Source organism: Engystomops pustulosus, chromosome 1 (assembly GCF_040894005.1).
Source record: "Engystomops pustulosus chromosome 1, aEngPut4.maternal, whole genome shotgun sequence".
In the NCBI taxonomy this organism is placed as follows: domain Eukaryota; kingdom Metazoa; phylum Chordata; class Amphibia; order Anura; family Leptodactylidae; genus Engystomops; species Engystomops pustulosus.
The window spans coordinates 270,090,930-270,110,884 of record NC_092411.1 but is presented as its reverse complement, the minus strand read 5'-3'; the positions used below and the strand labels follow the sequence as shown (position 1 = coordinate 270,110,884).

Genomic DNA, 19,955 nt, shown 5'->3' with positions numbered 1-19,955 from the left:
CCCATATATATACAGGATAGGAGTAGTAGTAATGTGCTGTGCCCATATATATACAGGATAGGAGTAGTAGTAATGTGCTGTGCCCATATATACAGGATAGGAATAGTAGTATTGTGCTGTGCCCATATATACAGGATAGGAGTAGTAGTACTGTGCTGTGCCTATATATACAGGATAGGAATAGTAGTACTGTGCTGTGCCCATATATACAGGATAGGAGTAGTAGTACGGTGCTGTGCCCATATATACAGGATAGGAGTAGTACTGTACTGTGCCCATATATATACAGGATAGGAGTAGTAGTAATGTGCTGTGCCCATATATACAGGATAGGAATAGTAGTATTATGCTGTGCCCATATATACAGGATAGGAGTAGTAGTAATGTGCTGTGCCCATATATACAGGATAGGAGTAGTAGTACGGTGCTGTGCCCATATATACAGGATAGGAGTAGTAGTACTGTACTGTGCCCATATATATACAGGATAGGAGTAGTAGTAATGTGCTGTGCCCATATATACAGGATAGGAGTAGTAGTACTGTACTGTGCCCATATATATACAGGATAGGAGTAGTAGTAATGTGCTGTGCCCATATATACAGGATAGGAATAGTAGTATTGTGCTGTGCCCATTTATACAGGATAGGAGTAGTAGTACTGTGCTGTGCCTATATATACAGGATAGGAATAGTAGTACTGTGCTGTGCCCATATATACAGGATAGGAGTAGTAGTACGGTGCTGTGCCCATATATACAGGATAGGAGTAGTAGTACTGTACTGTGCCCATATATACAGGATAGGAGTAGTAGTACAGTGCTGTGCCCATATATACAGGATAGGAATAGTAGTACTGTGCTGTGCCCATATATACAGGATAGGAATAGTAGTACTGTGCTGTGCCCATATATACAGGATAGGAGTAGTAGTACTGTGCTGTGCCCATATATACAGGATAGGAGTAGTAGTAATGTGCTGTGCCCATATATACAGGATAGGAGTAGTAGTACTGTACTGTGCCCATATATTTACAGGATAGGAGTAGTAGTAATGTGCTGTGCCCATATATACAGGATAGGAGTAGTAGTACTGTGCTGTGCCTATATATACAGGATAGGAATAGTAGTACTGTGCTGTGCCCATATATACAGGATAGGAGTAGTAGTACGGTGCTGTGCCCATATATACAGGATAGGAGTAGTAGTACGGTGCTGTGCCCATATATACAGGATAGGAGTAGTAGTACGGTGCTGTGCCCATATATACAGGATAGGAGTAGTAGTACGGTGCTGTGCACATATATACAGGATAGGAGTAGTAGTACTGTGCTGAGCACATATATACAGGATAGGAGTAGTAGTACTGTGCTGAGCACATATATACAGGATAGGAGTAGTTGTACGGTGTTATGCCCAGAATAAGAAAAGATTCAGAAAGGAGACATACAGACAAACACATACATGCACATAAAACCCATACTTTGTTGTTATTAGTTATGAAAGTATGACTGTGATTGGTGGCTAAAAACCTGCAGAGCCTACGAGATATTTTCATGGGTGGAAACATGTTGAGCAGGTAAGTGTGTGTCCAAAAAGTTGACTGGACATATGTCTGTGAGGAATAAACAGAGACGAGTGCAGACAGAGTCTAAGGCTCCCTAGACAGGTCTAAGCACTGACATAGACGGAGGCTGCACGGAAAGCAGAAAAAGTAAAAAAAAAATGTACCTATACAATCTGGCTGGGTCTGGACACACCCCTTTAACATGCTGAATGGTAACACCCCATTGTCAATGTAATCACATAGGAATCGGAAATAACAGAAAATAATTTTTTTTGGGGGGGGGGGTAGAAGTGTAAACTAAAACAGAACCGGTTTAACCAAGTACTTGATGACCATTTGTTGCAACACGAAAAACAAAAAGGATTTTTCTATGTTTTCTTGTAGAAAAGTTGTGGTGCCCTTCTCAAATAATTTGCCTGATATTCATATTTTATGGTGGAAGAGAAAATCCGTTAGTGTTAGTGTTAGTGTTAGTGTGATGTCATCGCAAACTGACAAAATTACTAAATTCAGCGTTTTCCCACATCAAACAGAAAGCGGAAGACGACACAAGAAGAAAGCAAAGACTCTATAAAACGTAAAACACAAATATTTTAATATACCTCACAAATTTATCTCACAAAAAATGCTTATATCTAAAGCACAAAGACATTTAGTTTAGGGATTTATAACTTTTTTTTGTCTTTTTACAGTAAGACCAGAACAATCTGCAACTTTCAACAAACAGGTCAACATTGTATGCAAAATAGAACATTCTAAGCTAAATAGAACATTGTATGCAAATTAGAACATTGTATGCAAAATAGAACATTCTAATCTAAATAGAACATTCTAATCTAAATAGAACATTGTATGCAAATTAGAACATTGTATGCAAAATAGAGCATTCTATCCAAAATAGAGCATTCTATCCAAAATAGAACATTCCATGCAAAATAGAACATTCTAAGCAAAATAGAACATTCTAAGCAAAATAGAACATTCTAAGCAAAATAGAACATTCTATGCAAAATTGCAATTGCAGTGACCAATAATTAGAATTCCAAAAAGTAACGACCGGAAAAAAAATTATTTTCCAAAACCCTTTAAACTCATATTTTCAATCTCAGTCCAAGTTAAAGTTAATTGTTCTTCTTATGAAGGGGGGAAAGAAATAAAAATAAGTCATTGCATATCTTTTGATCATAAATTTATGATTTTTGAACATTTTTAAAATCTGGACTCTTCATGAATTATTCTAAGTAATGTCCCAGCTTGAGCTGTAGATCCCATGATCCAATTTTTTTTCTTGTGTCCGGGAGGAACATGCAGTCGCCTACAAAAAAAAAAAGGTATTTGAAAAAAATGTTTGAAAAATATAACAAATATTAAATAATTCATTCTGTCGCCTTGACCTTGCAGACGACCTCAGACAACCTGTGTACAAAGTGAGAATGCAACTCCATACCCTGTAAGCATTGCGTGACAAGGGGGGATAACACAGGCTCTACAGAGGGCATCAATCCTCCAAGCAGGCATTAAAGCAAGACTCTTACACTTTTTATGTCGCTTTTAGTTAATTTCTCTCGTTTCTCCCCAACCATAGATCACTAATCACATTATGCCCGCTCCAGTCACATAAACCAATCAGAGAATCCAAGGGCTTCACCACCATCAACCTAATGAACACGACCAGACATTATGGCTTCCAGGCCCTGAAGGGCGCTCTGCCATCATCAATACCATTATATATTTTATTACTGTTATTTTATTATTATTTTTTAATCCATATAAGCTGAAAAACAAACAAATAGAACATGAGAAAGGATATTCACTATCTTATGTCACCCTGGAGATCGACATATTAAGAAACAAGCGTATGTAATTTTCCCCCCCAAAATTATTTATTTTGTTTTGGTGTTTTAATTGTATTTTTTTTTTAATTTAACATCATGTTTATGTAGTTTATTGGTTTATTTATGTTGACAAAATGTAAACAATGTAATTATGATTTATTCACTTTCCACTTTAACAATTTTTCTATTGCCATTTGTTGTTGTTTTTGAGTATTTTGATTAATCTTTAGTTTAATACATTACAATAGTTTTATTTTGCTTTTTATTCCTTTTTTTCTTTCCTTTGTATTTTTTTTATTAGATCTCAATCATTTTATATACAAAGGATTCATTGTAAACGAAATAGACTGGAATCAATTTCTTTAATCAATCTAAAATTTAAAAAATATTTATTGCTTACTAAATGTTAATGTTTAATTATATTATTTGTTTATTTATTATTTTTATTTTTTTATTTTCTATAATAATTTTTGACTGTTATTTATTTCTTGGTTTAGTACAGTTGAATTTCTTTATGTGTATTTTTATCTGTATTATTTTTTTTTTAGTTTATTTGTTTTTACATTTTTGCCTTTGCTTTCAAATATTTAATTTTTAATTGGTTTGTAACATTCCATAATGAATTTCGGTGAAATCTTGATTTGATATTAGCAAATTTCCAATTTTTACATCGAGGACACACAACCAATGTTGAAATAAAATGTTGATCTATTTTTATTCATTCTTATTTCTCATCTCATTTGGTTTCAAATATTTAATGTTTATTTGGTTTGTAACATTCCATAATTATTTTACACAAAGTCTAGATTTGGTACTAGCAAATTTACAATTTTTACATAGAAGGACACACAATTTATGTTTCAATAAAATTTGGAACCATTCTGATAAAAATCCCATAGTTAGGATAATATCCTTTACATTTTAAGTATATTCATAAAATAATAATAATAATAATAATAATAATAATAACAATAATAATAATAATAACAATAATAATAATAATAATAATAATAATAATAATAATAATAATAATATTCATAACATTTATATATACAGCCACCAAATATTTTTCAAAAACTGTATCCACCAAAAATATTCCATTGAGGTTAATAAAAAAAATTGACTTATCAAAATTTTCATTTTCCTGACTTCATAGGCAGCAAAACTTTTCAATGGTAAATAATATCGGACGAGAATCAGGAAACAAAATCAATTTACAAAAAAGAAACTCTATTAAAAATGATGACGTCTTAGGGTAATGGGGAAACGGTTGGTAAAAAAAAAATCAGGCTATTGAAAAAAATAACCGAAATAACCGAAAAACTTTACCGAAATTTCTGCAATTAATCTAATTTCATGCCACATTAGACCAAGCTTTTCTTTCTTTTATATTAATTTATTTGTGTTAGTTGTAATTATTATAAAAAATTTATTTTATTAATATTATATTTGTGATAAAATTGATAAAAAAAATTATTAAAAATGATTTTCTTTTAGTAAAGAAATAATGAAAAGTTAAAATGTGAATCCTATTTTTTTGTTATGTAAATATATTTTTTTATTTTTTTGCTGTACTATTTTGCTTATAATCCTATCTACTGAAAGGAAATATAGAATGAAATAAACAATATTTAGACATTTGTTGCCTATAGAAAGTCTCTACAGAACACATTATCCATGATTAGGGATATTGTATAAATAGGAAAAAAAATAGATTGTTCTCTTCTGAAAACCTTTTAAGTGATGAAGATAATGGGCGCTATTGATTTTAATTTAGGCTTTTCCTGTAATTGCAAACATTCCTTTTAACTATGAAGCTTCAAATGCAAATAACAGTATCCAGTCGTGTCTGTTCTATGAGTCCAAACCACAAGCATCGACCTGATATCAGTTGAGTAAAACCAGGACGATATTTACTGTACAACCAGCAATTTACGTCTATTTCATGGACATAAAGATTCTTGTAAATCATTTCCAGAGATACACGGAAGGATTAGAGAAATAAAGATACAAAACATATGTTTATGTAAACGTGTGCAAAAGTTATTTAAGTTATGTGCAATGTAATAACAACTTGTAACAACGTCATAGCTTATAACACTATAAACACTGAGGTTGGTTCTATAGATAAGTGGATGGTGGATAAATAGATAGATATGAGATACATAGATAGAGATATGAGATAGATAATAGATAATAAAAAATATAAAATAAATAGACAGTTAAATAGATATCGATGTGGGGGTAGAGAGATATATAGACAGATACATAGATGAAAAATATGAGATACATAGATAGAGATATGAGAGAGATAATACCAAAGATGAAAAGATACAATGATAGATAATAAATAATTAGATAGGAGATAGATGATACTGATTTACATGATAAAAATAGATATATATTATAGATAATATAGATAGATGTTAGACATTAAATAGATAAATAGAAGATAAATATGAGATAGATAGATAAATAGGAGATAGATAATAGATAGATAGATAGATACATATGAGATGATAGATAGATAGATAGATAGATAGATAGATATGAGATAGTTAGATATTAGATGGATAGATAGATATTAGATAGATAGATAGATAGATATGAGATAGATAGATAGATAGATAGATAGATAGATAGATAGATAGATAGATAGATAGATAGGAGATAGATAGATAGATAGATAGATAGATATGAGATAGATAGGAGATAGATAGATAGATAGATAGATAGGTAGATAGATAGATAGATATGAGATAGATAGATAGATAGATAGATAGGTAGATAGATAGGTAGATATGAGATAGATAGATAGATAGATAGATAGATAGATAGATAGATATGAGATAGTTAGATATTAGATGGATAGATAGATATTAGATAGATAGATAGATAGATATGAGATAGATAGATAGATAGATAGATAGATAGATAGATAGGAGATAGATAGATAGATAGATAGATAGATAGATAGATAGATATGAGATAGATAGGAGATAGATAGATAGATAGATAGATAGGTAGATAGATAGATAGATATGAGATAGATAGATAGATAGATAGATAGATATGAGATAGATATGATATGGAATAGACAGATAGATAGATAGATAGATAGATAGATAGATAGATAGATAGATAGATATGAGATGGATAGATAGATAGATAATAGATAGATATGAGAGATAGATAGATAGATATTAGATGGATAGATAGATAGATAGAAAGATAGATAGATAGATATAATATGGATGGATATATAGATAGATAGATAGATATGAGATAGATAGATAGATATGAGATAAATAGATAGATAGATAGATAGATAGATAGATAGATAGATAGATAGATATGAGATAGATAGATAGATAGATAATGCAATAATAATGCAAACATTTAGGAGTTAGAGGAGATAAAAGATAAAACAAAATTGCTAAACTGTACATGATGACAATGTTCTATTACGTGGTGTGCCCCCCCCCCTGTACATAATGAGGTCTTGGCTGGGTACAATAGGCTGTTGTTGTGTTACCTAGCAGTGTCCTCACACGTCCTCCTGTCTCCTCCGGCCCGGGTGCATGTGAACTATATTAGGACTCTTATTAAGAGCTCAGTCACACGCACATTACAGATTACTGGGGTGTGATATGGGGCCTCCTCATGTGACGGCCGCTCCGTACAATCTCCATCACCCGTCTCATGTCTGTAAATACATTCACATGTTAGACATACAGCATGGGGGGGGGGGGGCGTCACAGGTTACAATACAATGCAAGGTAGCAGTGATACTTTCCTACTATACTATTACTCTAAAACCATTCATAAAGGGTAGGGATTTCCACAGCATAGAAAATAAATATCCGATTGCTCAGGCTCTACCATAGGACAGATGGGTACTGGGGTCTAGTTCTATTTTCAACTATAGTCAGGACTTAAAGGGATTGTCCACTTTCAGCAAATAATTGATGTGCTTTGTGTAAGGAAAAATTATACAATTTTCCATTCTACTTTCTGTATCAATTGCTCATAGTTTTCTGGATCTCTGCTTGCTGTCATCCTATAGGAAACTTCTATGTTTACTTCCAGTGGATACAAATCAGTCCATGGTCATGTGATGGACAGGCAGGTGCACGAGCTCTGATTACTCTAGGTTGTAATACAGGCAGTCCCCGGGTTACATACAAGATAGGTTTCATAGGTTTGTACTTAAGTTGAATTTGTATGTAAGTCGAAACTTTATATTTTATAATTGTAGATCCAGAAAAAAAAATCACAATTTTTTTGCTGTAATGGGACCAAGGATTATCAAAAAAGCTTCATTACAGACACCTTACAGCTGATCATTGCAGTCTGGGACTAATATAACATCCAGAGAGCTTCACCAGAGATCACAGAGGGCAAAGCGGTCCGTCTGTAACTAGGGGTCGTCTGTAAGTCAGGTGTCCTTAAATAGGGGACCGGCTGTAATGGCTTGTGCACCGGTGCAACATCACATGACCCTGGATTCTATCCACTGGAAGTAAGCAGTGACGCTTCCTATATAATGACAGCAAGCAGAGATCTAGAAAACTGTGCGGAATTGATACAGAAAGTATATTAGAAAGTTGTATACATTTTTCATTACACAAACAACATTGATTATTTGCTGAAAGTGGACAATCCCTTTAATGATCAAGGGAGAGGCTCCTGCTACAGCCAGTTGTGTTACAGCTACACTCAGGGGACAGAGCTGATCACTAAAGTAGTATATATCTATACAATATACATCCATATACATATATAATATCTGTACTCGCCATATGATCTTATAGCTATGACTTACCTGCTGCTCCGCCCAGTATTGTATAGTTTTTGCTCCAGCCAGTTATCCTGCAGTCACACACAGTGAGGGGTGGTAAAACTGCAAAACATCACTGACTGACCCTCTGTAAAATGAGTTAGGAGACATCCAGACAAATCGCCAACCTTTGCCATTTAATGATTGGACATGTTGGATTTCAGCATGCCTATTCCTGATGATGGACAAGTATTGCATAATAATATGTGGGCAATCAAACGATCACACATTCACATCTGCTCGGGTTAGACAATTAATGGAAATCTATTACCAGGATGGAGCATTGTAAACCAAGCACACTTACATGCTGGTTCCCCCCCCCCCCCTTCCCCTCAGGATCTACTCTTCTTTTAGCTCATTATGCCCCTATTTCCAAAAAAAATAGTGTAAATGAGTCTGAGGGACTCCAGGCTCAATTAACAGATATGGAGCCCGGAGGACCTTAGGCTCATTTGCATATTTTTAAATACTTTTTTAGTAAAAACAAGGGTATAAAAAGTTACGCGAAGAACAGATCCTGCCATAGGGGGCACACACCAGTATGTCAGTGTGCTAGGTTTACAGTCCGTTATCCTGGTCGTAGAAATTCCATTAAATAAGTAAAAATAAAAGTATAAAATATTTAAAACCTCCCCTCCAGCATTTTAAATCCAAAAAAAAAAAAATTAGGCAAAACAAAAAAATATATCTCTTGTCGCATCTGAAAATGCAGGAATTAATGACATATAAAGGCATAAATACTTTACTGCCAATGCTGTAACAGAAAAGACTAAGAAAAACTGAAAAAAGTCAAAATGACTATAATACAGTTTTAAGTCACTTCTACCCCTAAATAAAATGAATAAAAGCAAAAAACGGGATCAATAGGTCCTAACCGTATTCTGTAACGATGTAAATACCAATTACAGCTAATCATGAAAGAAATCCCTTACAGAAATCCATATAATAATCCGGATCGCTAATAGGTGCGTTTTATTTTATTTAAAGTAATAAAAATTTGTAAAAATTGAGCAGCAGCATTCTGCTAAAAAAAAAATACACATAAAACCGATTAAAACCCAACCCAAAAAGGGTGTGGCAGAAAATTCTCATCCAACAAAGATTTTTTTTTTACTGAATACACAATCTAAATAATTATTGTCCCCATTACAAAATACAAGGGGGACATTAATCATAGTCTGTTAGACTGGTTTGAGCGCTTTTTTTCGCGCAAAAATCTGGAGCTTCTCGTTAATCTGGTGCATGTCAAAGTTCGGCACTTATTGGTTTTGAGTCCCTGCGCCTTATCTGACATAGTGAGTGCGTCCTATACAGATCTATCACAAATCTGCCCCTAAAAAGGCGCAAAATAGGCGCAAAAGTGCACCTACTCTGAGCAGGTGCACTTTAAAAAAAAAATCACTTTACATTACTAAAAACATACATTTTAGGTTCCCAAATGAAGAATAACCTCTATGCAACATGGAAAATACTTCGGAGTCGTTTAAAATGTAAAATTTCCCCAGTGACGACTCCATCATTGTCTATGGGATCATCTCTGGGAGTGATTATTGTCTTATTGTACAGATCTGAGAATATTATCAGACGCCATTTCATGTAAATTATAATAAAAAAGGAAAAAGACTCATTTCTGCAAGAATTTTTTTTTTTTTTACATCTCTGCAACTTTTAGTCCCTGCAGTTACATCACAATCATAGGTTTTGGGCAGAGATGAAGCCCTGAACGTTCTGTCACATTTTCTCAGTCTCCTTTCATTATTGCTCACAAATGAGATCTAACAGTTTGAGACAAATTTGGCGCTAATTTAGGCGCAAATGAATCGGACATGAGACAAATCTAAAAGGCATTTACTAAGGCAGAACTAGATCCATCATAGATCAGGAGCCAAAAAGAAGAGCAAACCAGGCGCAAAAATAGGCGAACCTGAGACCCACTATGATTAATGTCCCCCCAAGTGTTCTCACAAAAAAAAAGACCTCCTATGACTAATAATACAAAAAAAGTACCAGATCCTAAAGTACACATTTTATGTAATACTATATCATATTATAGAACTTTAAATAACCCAGTCAACTAATTGTCCATAAACAATGGGAGTTTGGGGTGCAGGGGGGGTATAATTTTTTTTACTAAATATGAATGAATTGCGCCAAACCCTTATCCACATCAATGCTCACTGTCGGCTGTCGTCCTTGTCACATTGCAGCTTTTCTTCACATCACATGTCTTAAAGCGCGAGTCAATCTCCAAACTGTTTCGATGAAATATAAACCCCAAAACGTATCAAGAGGTTAAAGTTACAAAGACAAAAACACATTTTCTCCCTTTCTGTTACTTTAACCTTTACACCTCTGGCACATTTCTTTCCAGCTCGGAGCACATAGCTCAGTCCTCAGGGGTGGCTACGACGTAAGAGTTTGGGAATTTTTCCTATTATCAGTTAATTAAACAATTGACTTTGTCCTAGAAGGTATTAGATAAATATTCGGATGTTTAGTGGCTTGGAAGTCTAGATTTGCCATTTGCCCTCAGCAGAACGAACTTTACGCCTCCAGACTGGCATTAGGTTTCATATGTCCATTACGTTAGTCGTTAACATTTCACTTGGTGTGACATGGCTTGGAGGACCTTCCCTTGATGGTCCGATCAGATATAGAAGGAGATTTATCATATGCTGGCACTATGGGGCACATTTATCACAGCTTGTATGTCCAGGCGCACTGCCAGGAATTGTGGCCAATTTGACAGCTGGGTGCGGAGGGGGTGGTGCCACCCCACGCAATGGGCCGGAGCAGGCTTTGGTGCCCCGGAACTGCACAGTCTATGGCACAATTCCACGCAAGGTCAGCCCTGGCAGTGCAGAGCACTGTTGCACTCTGCTGCCGGTTGTACCTAAATCCTGTGCGTTGCGCCAGTCAGGGGCAGCTTCATACACCGGTGTAACTATTACCAATGTATGAAAATGTGCCCCTATGTGTGCTAGTGTATGATGCTATGGCGTGATGTTATGTAGAGCACCCACCGGATTTATAAAGAGGCTCCGATCAATTCGCCAGGTGGCTGCTATGCGGTGCACCGGCGCGGTGGGTCTACGCCAGGTCCGGCCTGGCATACAATTGCACCATAACCTGAGTACGGATGTTGTGTAAGGGAGTAATAGGTGCAGTTCCTTACCATGCGCCAAGAATTGCATCTATTTCAGCTCTTGTACTCCAGATTTCAGCCCTGATAAATCTGGCCCATAGTTCACTTTTATTGATTCTCTCCATAGTTTACAATAATTGGAAATGTATTTACATCTTTTTTTATAGTATTCATTAAAATGTCCTACTTCTTAGCATACATAACTCCTATTCCGACCTCTGTGTCTCTATGGTTACAGACTACAAACAAACCTGCATGTAGTCTGACCCAACTTCTTCTTTCTCACTATGGATTGAATAGAGGAAAAATCAGCTCCACATTTTTCATGCCTTGTACAAGCTGTGATTTAGTTGCCATTGCCGGCGCAGAGCCAGGAGTATGAGAATGGCATAAATGGGTTGTATGGAGGTGGAAAAACATGGCTGTATTCTTCCAAAAACAGCGGCACACCTGGCAGTGCGCCGAATTGCAACTAAGCTCAATTTATTTCTAGCCAGCAAAACTGCAATATCAGCACAAACCATTATGGCAAAGGTGGCGCTGTTTTTAGACATGTCTTTCTTAGGTCATAAAAGGTCTTTTATTGAAGGGTTTAAATTGTGTTGTTTAGGCCATTACTCTATAGTTGGTCATAGCCTTAAAGGGGTTGTCGGGAGGTTAAAAAACATGGCTGCTTTCTTCCTGACCATAGGTAGTGTGTGGTATCGCAATACTGGCACAAACCATGGTCAGGGATGGCGCTGTATTTTGAAGAAAGCAGCCATGTTTTTCAACCTCCGAACAACCATTTTTAAGATCTGAACAATTTAATTCCCTTTAACTACATCCTATACGGTAATAAAAGCTTCAGTTCAAGGCTGGAAACTGCATCACTATTTGGATTTGATATTTTTTTTTGAGGTAGCCATAGATGTATTAGATGAATGTCAGATGAAGCGGCTGATCTTTGCTCTCAGCTCTCCCATCATGCCATGCTAAATTTAACATAAAAGGTTAATAGGCTGCCAACAGCAACTTCATTCCCTTGCACCCATTGAAACACATGAATGCTCAGCCAGATCTAAAGCCATAGATACTGTAATATAAGAGAGCAGCTAAATACTACATATCTAATAGCTGGGCCCCCCAGTGCCAGGGTGTAAGTGCCCTCTTGTGCCAGTGCTCTAATATACATCTATGTGAAGTGAATTAAGTATTATTTAAACTTAAAACCTTTGAAGGAAATCTACCATCAGAATCCATCCTGATAAACCAGGGACATTACTCATAGATCCAGGCACCGGGACTGTGGTAATCTTCTTATATTTCTTATCCATGGCCTCCTTCCTTCTAAAATCAACTTTTAAAATTATGCTAAAGAGCCAACTGAGACTGTGCAGAGCACCTCCCCAAAACCACTGAGTGAAAGTACATCAGCCAGAGGGAGGGTGTGACGGTTTAACATCCTGTGATGCGACAGCAGGATGGGGCTCTGGTAACACCCCCAGGAGCCCTTTTTGATCTTTAGCATGAATATCAAAGTTGATTTTAGAAGGAAGGAGGCCATGGATAACAAATATAAGAAGATTATCACAGTCCCGGTGCCTGGATCTATAAGTAATGTCCCTGGTTTATCAGGATGGATGGGGATGGTAGATTTTCTTTTCTAGTCAATAACACTGATTAATAAATCGATAGCACAAGGGAACACAAGAAAGTTTGTAATATATCTCATCAAAGAAATATGCTCTTATAGAACTCCAAATCTGCTTTTCACTCCGAAATCTCTGCTGATTTCCTTTTGCTACCGAGACTATAAAGATTATGAGAAACTGACTGAGATATCAGATTACATACACACTCTATGGAGCGGGGAGGGGGATCAGCGAGTCACAGCAGCAGGGTCTCCAACCATAAGCTGCAAAATTGAAGAATATCAGTCATGTGATCACTGTGATGCCCCTCATAGTAACACTAAACTACTGATCTCTGCTAAATTTGTTGAATGGTTAGAGATCAAAATCCATCCTGATAAACCAGGGACATTACTCATAGATCCAGGCAGCGTGACTGTGGTAATTGTCTTATATTTGTTATCCATGTCCTCCTTCCTTCTAAAATGAGATTCCAAAATTATGCTAATGAGTCATGAGTGCTCATGTGGGTGTTACCAGAGCCCCTCCAGACTGCTAATTCACAGGCTGCTACAGGATGAGTAAGTGTCCCTGCTTTATCATGCTTTGGTCTCTGTAATTTTGATGTAATGGGGCACATTTACTAAGGTCCTACCGCCAGTTTTCTGTCAGACTTTGCACGTTCTTTCTAGTGCGCACTGCTTGCACAGGTATTTAAAGGAAACCTACCACTTGAAGTGGCAGGTTTCCGATGGCAATACCGGCAATACCGGCTCTCCTTCACTTCCTATGTAGCCGCGCGCATGGTAAGCGCCGAGCGCGTGCCGGCTATAAAGTTTAAAAAGTGTTTTAAACCGCGATACCACGGTTTAAAACACTAACAAAAATAAGCGCCGGCACCAGCTCACCCTGAGCTGGTGCTCGGTATTGCCATCGGAAACCTGCCACTTCAAGTGGTAGGTTTCCTTTAAGAAGTGTCCTCACAAATTAGGGGACGTTCCGGTGCTCAGTCGGATTGTGCGCCAGATTTAACATGCAAAGTCCGACAGAATTGTGTCACATGGTCCATGTTATAGGTGCAGCTAAAAAAAGTGGTGCACTCTGTTGGAGCAGTGTAGGGGGCGCCACATTCATGAATAATGGGAGCCAGAAATGCTGAATCTAGCGCCCCCTGCACAATACACAGCTAACTGCACATAGTACAGACTGCACTGTTCTTAGTAAATGTGCCCCAGTATGATTGTAAATCAGACAACCCCTCTGTACTAAGAACTTTATAAAGTTCCCAGTTGTATAATTGACAGCGGTTGGTATATACAGAGTGGGGGGCTCTGCACGGGATACAGCAGGGGCCATCACTTGGACAGTCTCATTCCTGCTGGAGCTGTCTCTCCCCTGCAGCCCTCATTCCTCACTAGGGCTTTGTTCCCGGTGATTAGTGCTTTGTGACAGGGTCAAGCTGCCGTTAACAAAGGTTAAACAAACGGACCTTCTAAGCTCCTAACTGTGAACACTGCAACTTTACCCTGTGCTGCCTGCAGATCACAAGGTGAATGGAGGAGCGGCCCGGCCAAAAGTATAGGATGGGGGACAAGCTATTTACTAGTAATCACCCGGAATTGTCCCTACACTTCACCGCACCACGGTCACCCGGGAAGGGGGGATAGTGGGCGCATGTGTATATCCAACATAATATTCTAGGGCACATATTGTATGTATATAGCAATAAGATCTATTATACATACAAAATAGGACAAATGGGGGCACATTTATCATACGCCAGCCCTTGGTGCCTAGAGAACGCGACATCCAAGGGTCTATCAGGAACTCTGGCCTCCTGATAAATAATAATAATAATTCTTTTGTTTATATATCGCCTACAGATTATGCAGCGCCGAACAGAATCAGTCCCTGTAACCATGGGGCTCACAATCTAATCAACCCACCAGTATGTTTTATAGTGTGGGAGGAAACCGGAGGACCCAGAGGAAACCCACGCAAACACGGAGAGAACATACAAACTCTTTGCAGATGTTGCAATCTGCAGTTCCTGCCATGTGAGTTGCCCCTTCACACCCTTTTGGGGTGGAAGTGGCGTTAGGGAGAAATAGGCGCAAATCCTGTCCGTATGCTGCCGCACAAGCCCTGATAAATGAGCGCCAGACTGCGCATGTGCGAATGATAAAGACATGATATAATACATATAATAAAAACACAAACATTTTTATCAGAAGTGTCTGAGAGCAGAACTGTTCTAGTTACCCATGGCAACCAATCAGAGCTCAGCTTTCATTTTCCCACAGCTGTTTATAAAATTACAGCTAGTCTCTGATTGGTTGCCATGGGCAACTTGACCAGTTCAGCTGTAGACACTTCTGATAAATCTCCCCGAATAAAATAAGAATTTAGTAAAACTAAAAGAACTAGAATAATAACACTAAAATATGAAGGGGGGGGGGGGGGAGTATATCATACCCTGGCACATTATATGCCAGCAGATGATCCAAACTACGTCCCTGGCACCCACTGGCAAGCCCTGTCCCCCTGCCTCTACCCCCCGCCCAAGTGGTGTAGAGGGCCGAATAGGTGCAATTTCTGGCTCTGCGCCAATCACAGCTTCCCGTTATTTGTATTATCTACCTACAGTATCTATTTCATCTACCTGTCATCTATTATCTATCTCATATCCATCTATCTGTATACATGTATCTTTCTAACTACAATAGGGGGATTAATCACGGCTTGTACACCCAAATACAGGGGTACAAGCCGCAAAATCGAGAATTGCTTGTTCTCCACCTTCTATGCCCGTCGGGTGGGGAGGGGGCAGTTCCGGGACATGCTCTGGGCGTTCCTTAGGCGTGCATGATGCCGGTGCCTGCTATGGCTATGGCACAATTCTTCACCAGGTCATAGCCGTCTAAATTTGTAATATTTAATATTTTAATAAAAGTTATGATATGATAAATTTATAATAAGTAAAAGAGGGAACAAAAATTATTCTATCTAACTAATGTGGCTGGGGGACAGGGTGCTGTGAGGTGAGTGTGACTGGGTGCCGGTAGGTGAATTTTGCTTGGTTCAGTGTGACTGGATGCAGTGAGGTAGGTGGGGCTGGCTGCAGTAGTGTGAGTGTGTGTGGATACTGTGAGTTGAGTGTAACTGGGTGTTACAATCCCCTGGGTATACAGTGAGGTGAGTATTGCTGACTGCAGTGTATGTGGGTGCAGTGAGATAAGTGTATGTGGGTGCAGTGAGATAAGTGTATCTGGGTGCAGTGAGGTGAGTGTGTCTGGGTGCAGTGTGTGTGTGCAGTGAGATGCGTGTAGCTGGGTGCAGTGAGATGATTGTGGCCGGGTGCAGTGTGTGGGTGCAGTGAGTTGAGTGTGGCTGGGTGCAGAGTGTGGGTATAGTGAGATGAGATGGGTGCAGTGAGGTGAGTGTGGCTGGGTGAAGTGTGTGGGTGCAGTGAGGTCAGTGTGGCTGGGTGCAGTGTGTAGGTGTAGTGACATGTGTGTGGCTGGGTGCAGTGTATGTGGGTGCAGTGAAGAGAGTGTTGTTGGGTGCAGTAAGGAGAGTGTGGCTGGGTGCAGTGTGTGTGGGTGCAGTGAGGAGAGTGTATCTGGGTGCAGTGAGGTGAGTGTGTCTGGGTGCAGTGTGTGTGTGCAGTGAAATGCGTGTAGCTGTGTGTAGTGTGTGGGTGCAGTGAGGTGAGTGTGGCCGGGTGCAGTGTGTGAGTTGAGTGTGGCTGGTTGCAGAGTGTGGGTGCAGTGAGATGAGATGGGTGCAGTGAGGTGAGTGTGACTGGGTGCAGTGTATGTGGGTGCAGTGAAGTGTGTGCGCTGGGTCCAGTGTGTAGCTGGGTGCAGTGTATATGGGAGCAGTGAGGTGAGTGTAGCTGGGTGCAGTAAGGAGAGTGTGGCTGGGTGCAGCGTGTGTGGGTGCAGTGAGGTGAGTATGGCTGGGTGCAGTGTGTGTGCAGTGAGGTGAGTGTGGCTGGGTGCAGTGAGGAGAGTGTGGCTGGGTGCAGTATGTGTGGATGCAGTGAGATGAGTGTGGCTGGGTGCAGTGTATGTGGGTGCAGTGAGGTGAGTGTGGCTGGGTGCAGTGAGGTGAGTGTGGCTGGGTGCAGTGAGGTGAGTGTGGCTGGGTGCAGTGAGGAGAGTGTGGCTGGGTGCAGTTGTGTGGGTGCAGTGAGGTGAGTGTGGCTGGGTGCAGTGTATGTGGGTGCAGTGAGGTGAGCGTGGCTGGGTGCAGTGAGGTATGGCTGGGTGCAGTGAGGTGAGTGTGGCTGGGTGCAGTGTGTGTGGGTGCAGTGAGGTGAGTGTGTGTGGGTGCAGTGAGGTGAGTGTGGCTGGGTGCAGTGTGTGGGTGCAGTGATGTGAGTGTGGATGGGTGCAGTGTGTGTGGGTGCAGTGATGTGAGTGTGGCTGGGTGCAGTGTATGTGGGTGCAGTGAGGTGAGTGTGGCTGGGTGCAGTGTATGTGGGTGCAGTGAGGTGAGTGTGGCTGGGTGCAGTGTGGCTGGGTGCAGTGAGGTGAGTGTGGCTGGGTGCAGTGTGGCTGGGTGCAGTGAGGTGAGTGTGGCTGGGTGCAGTGTGTGTGGGTGCAGTGAGGTGAGTGTGTGTGGGTGCAGTGAGGTGAGTGTGGCTGGATGCAGTGTATGTGGGTGCAGTGAGGTGAGTGTGGCTGGATGCAGTGTATGTGGGTGCAGTGAGGTGAGTGTGGCTGGGTGCAGTGTATGTGGGTGCAGTGAGGTGAGTGTGGCTGGGTGCAGTGAGTGCAGGACATTCCTTACAGGATGAGTGAAGTCAGCGTTCTTAATGTTGTCTGGCTGCATCTTGTCAAGTGGCCACTCACATGAAAATCTCACTAGCAGGAAAATAAGTGAAGCAGCTTCCTAAATAAGGAGGTTCCCCCTCTATGTCATCCCTGACACTACACAAGTGTCCTGATCCACACCAGGGCTGTACCTGTACAGACTGACCCGGGGCTGGAGGGGATTATTAGAGGAGCTGTGAGGGTGATGGGAGAAGGGGCTCGGGGAACCCTGTAGCAGTCATGTGAGTGTGAGTCAGGGAAAGGTTAAAGGAAAGCAAAGAGAAGATGGGAAGTTCACAGAAATAGACACAGAACCAGCATTTGTACGGCAGATGTACAGAGGCTAATAATAATAACAATAATTAATCTTAATAGTAAGAAAAATATTAAATTCCTCCCTACTTTATGTATATTTTTTATAAGAATGATTTGTCAATATACCTGCTACCAATAAACTAATAATAATACAATGAGTATAATTAAAATAATTATATTGCAATATTAATAATTATAATATTCTAAGTATCAGCATCGTTTTATTGTTAATATAATAATAATATTAACAATTATTATTATTATAATTTTTATTTGTATTTTGAAAATTCTCGTTTTTATGTGTATATATATTTTTAAGTAGTAAAATCTTTCATCGAAAACCTTTGCAAAAGATTTATAATTTGTAGGAAATAAATGCAGCCCTTACACTGTGGCTCAAACGAGAGCATAAAAATGGTTTTCTTGAATGAATGTAAAAGTTTAAATGTTGTTCAGTATGGTAGCTATAACCAAAAATGTACTAAAAAGTTGGGAAAACTTAAATATAAAAAAAATAATACATTGTAGAAGAAAAATGAATAGGTAGGTAGATAATTGATACATAGAAGATGAATAGATAATACAAAGAAAGAAACATAATAGATAGATGAATAAATTTATTTTTTGATAGATAATGAATAGATAGATATGAGATAGAGATAGATAGATAGATATGAGATAGATAGATAGATATGAGATAGATAGATAGATAGATATATATGAGATAGATAGATAGATAGATAGATAGATATGAGATAGATAGATATGAGATAGATAGATAGATAGATAGATATGAGATAGATAGATAGATAGATAGATAGAAAGATAGATAGATAGATATGAGATAGATAGATAGATAGATAGATAGATAGATAGATAATAGATAGATAGATAGATAGATATGAGATAGATAGATAGATAGATAATAGATAGATAGATAGATAGGAGATAGATAGATATATAGATAGATAGATAGATAGATAGATAGATAGGAGATAGAAAGATAGATAGATATGAGATAGATAGATAGATAGATAGATAGGAGATAGATAGATAGGAGATAGATAGATAGATAGATAGATAGATAGATAGATAGATAGAAAGATAGATAGATAGGAGATAGATAGATAGATATATAGATAGATAGATAGATAGATAGATAGATAGATAGGAGATAGAAAGATAGATAGATATGAGATAGATAGATAGATAGATAGATAGATAGATATGAGATAGATAGATGGATAATAAATAGTTTGATATATAAGATGGGTATATTAATACTCATATAAAGTCACTTGTATCTGTACTTGTTCCTTGTACTTGGTGTCAGACGTGTCTGCAGTTGATCGAACTTTCTGTCCTTTCTGATTCTTAGTTCTGGGAATAATTTTCAGGCTTTTCTATTAGACATTTCTATGAACTATTGATGCTGACTTTCCAGAAGTAACTTACTACTTGTCTCTTATCGACAAAATTTAAATTTTTTTACCATAATTCCTGAAGCTGGAGCTGTCATAATGTTGCATCTGATCTGACTACACAATCTGTACACGACCTGCATCGATCAGGAGAGGAGACAATGATCTGGATGGGGGGCAGCAGGTCACTGACATGTGCTGGAATCACTGAGAACCAGGAATACACAGGAGCTGACTGGGCTTAATGGTCAGACTGGTGCCTGATGGGAGACCTGAAGATCATTACTGTTATACTACACACATGTACTTCTATATCTGTGATAGAGATCACTATATACTGTTATACTACACACATGGACTTATATATCTGTGATAGAGATCACTATATACTGTTATACTAC

At 38.4% G+C, this 19,955-nt stretch overlaps 1 long non-coding RNA gene across 2 annotated transcripts; it reads right to left on the bottom strand.

The window, feature by feature from the left end:
* Nucleotides 1-2,138: 2,138 nt before the first annotated feature.
* LOC140113101 (uncharacterized) lies at nt 2,139-19,714 on the bottom strand. Of its 2 annotated transcripts, none has more exons than XR_011852709.1 (3): nt 19,626-19,714; nt 6,936-7,106; nt 2,139-2,880 (listed from the first exon to the last, which is right to left on the bottom strand). It is a non-coding gene; the product is annotated as an uncharacterized lncRNA (long non-coding RNA). The 2 variants fall into 2 exon arrangements; XR_011852710.1 differs by lacking the exon at nt 19,626-19,714 and adding an exon at nt 10,419-11,076.
* Nucleotides 19,715-19,955: the final 241 nt, after the last annotated feature.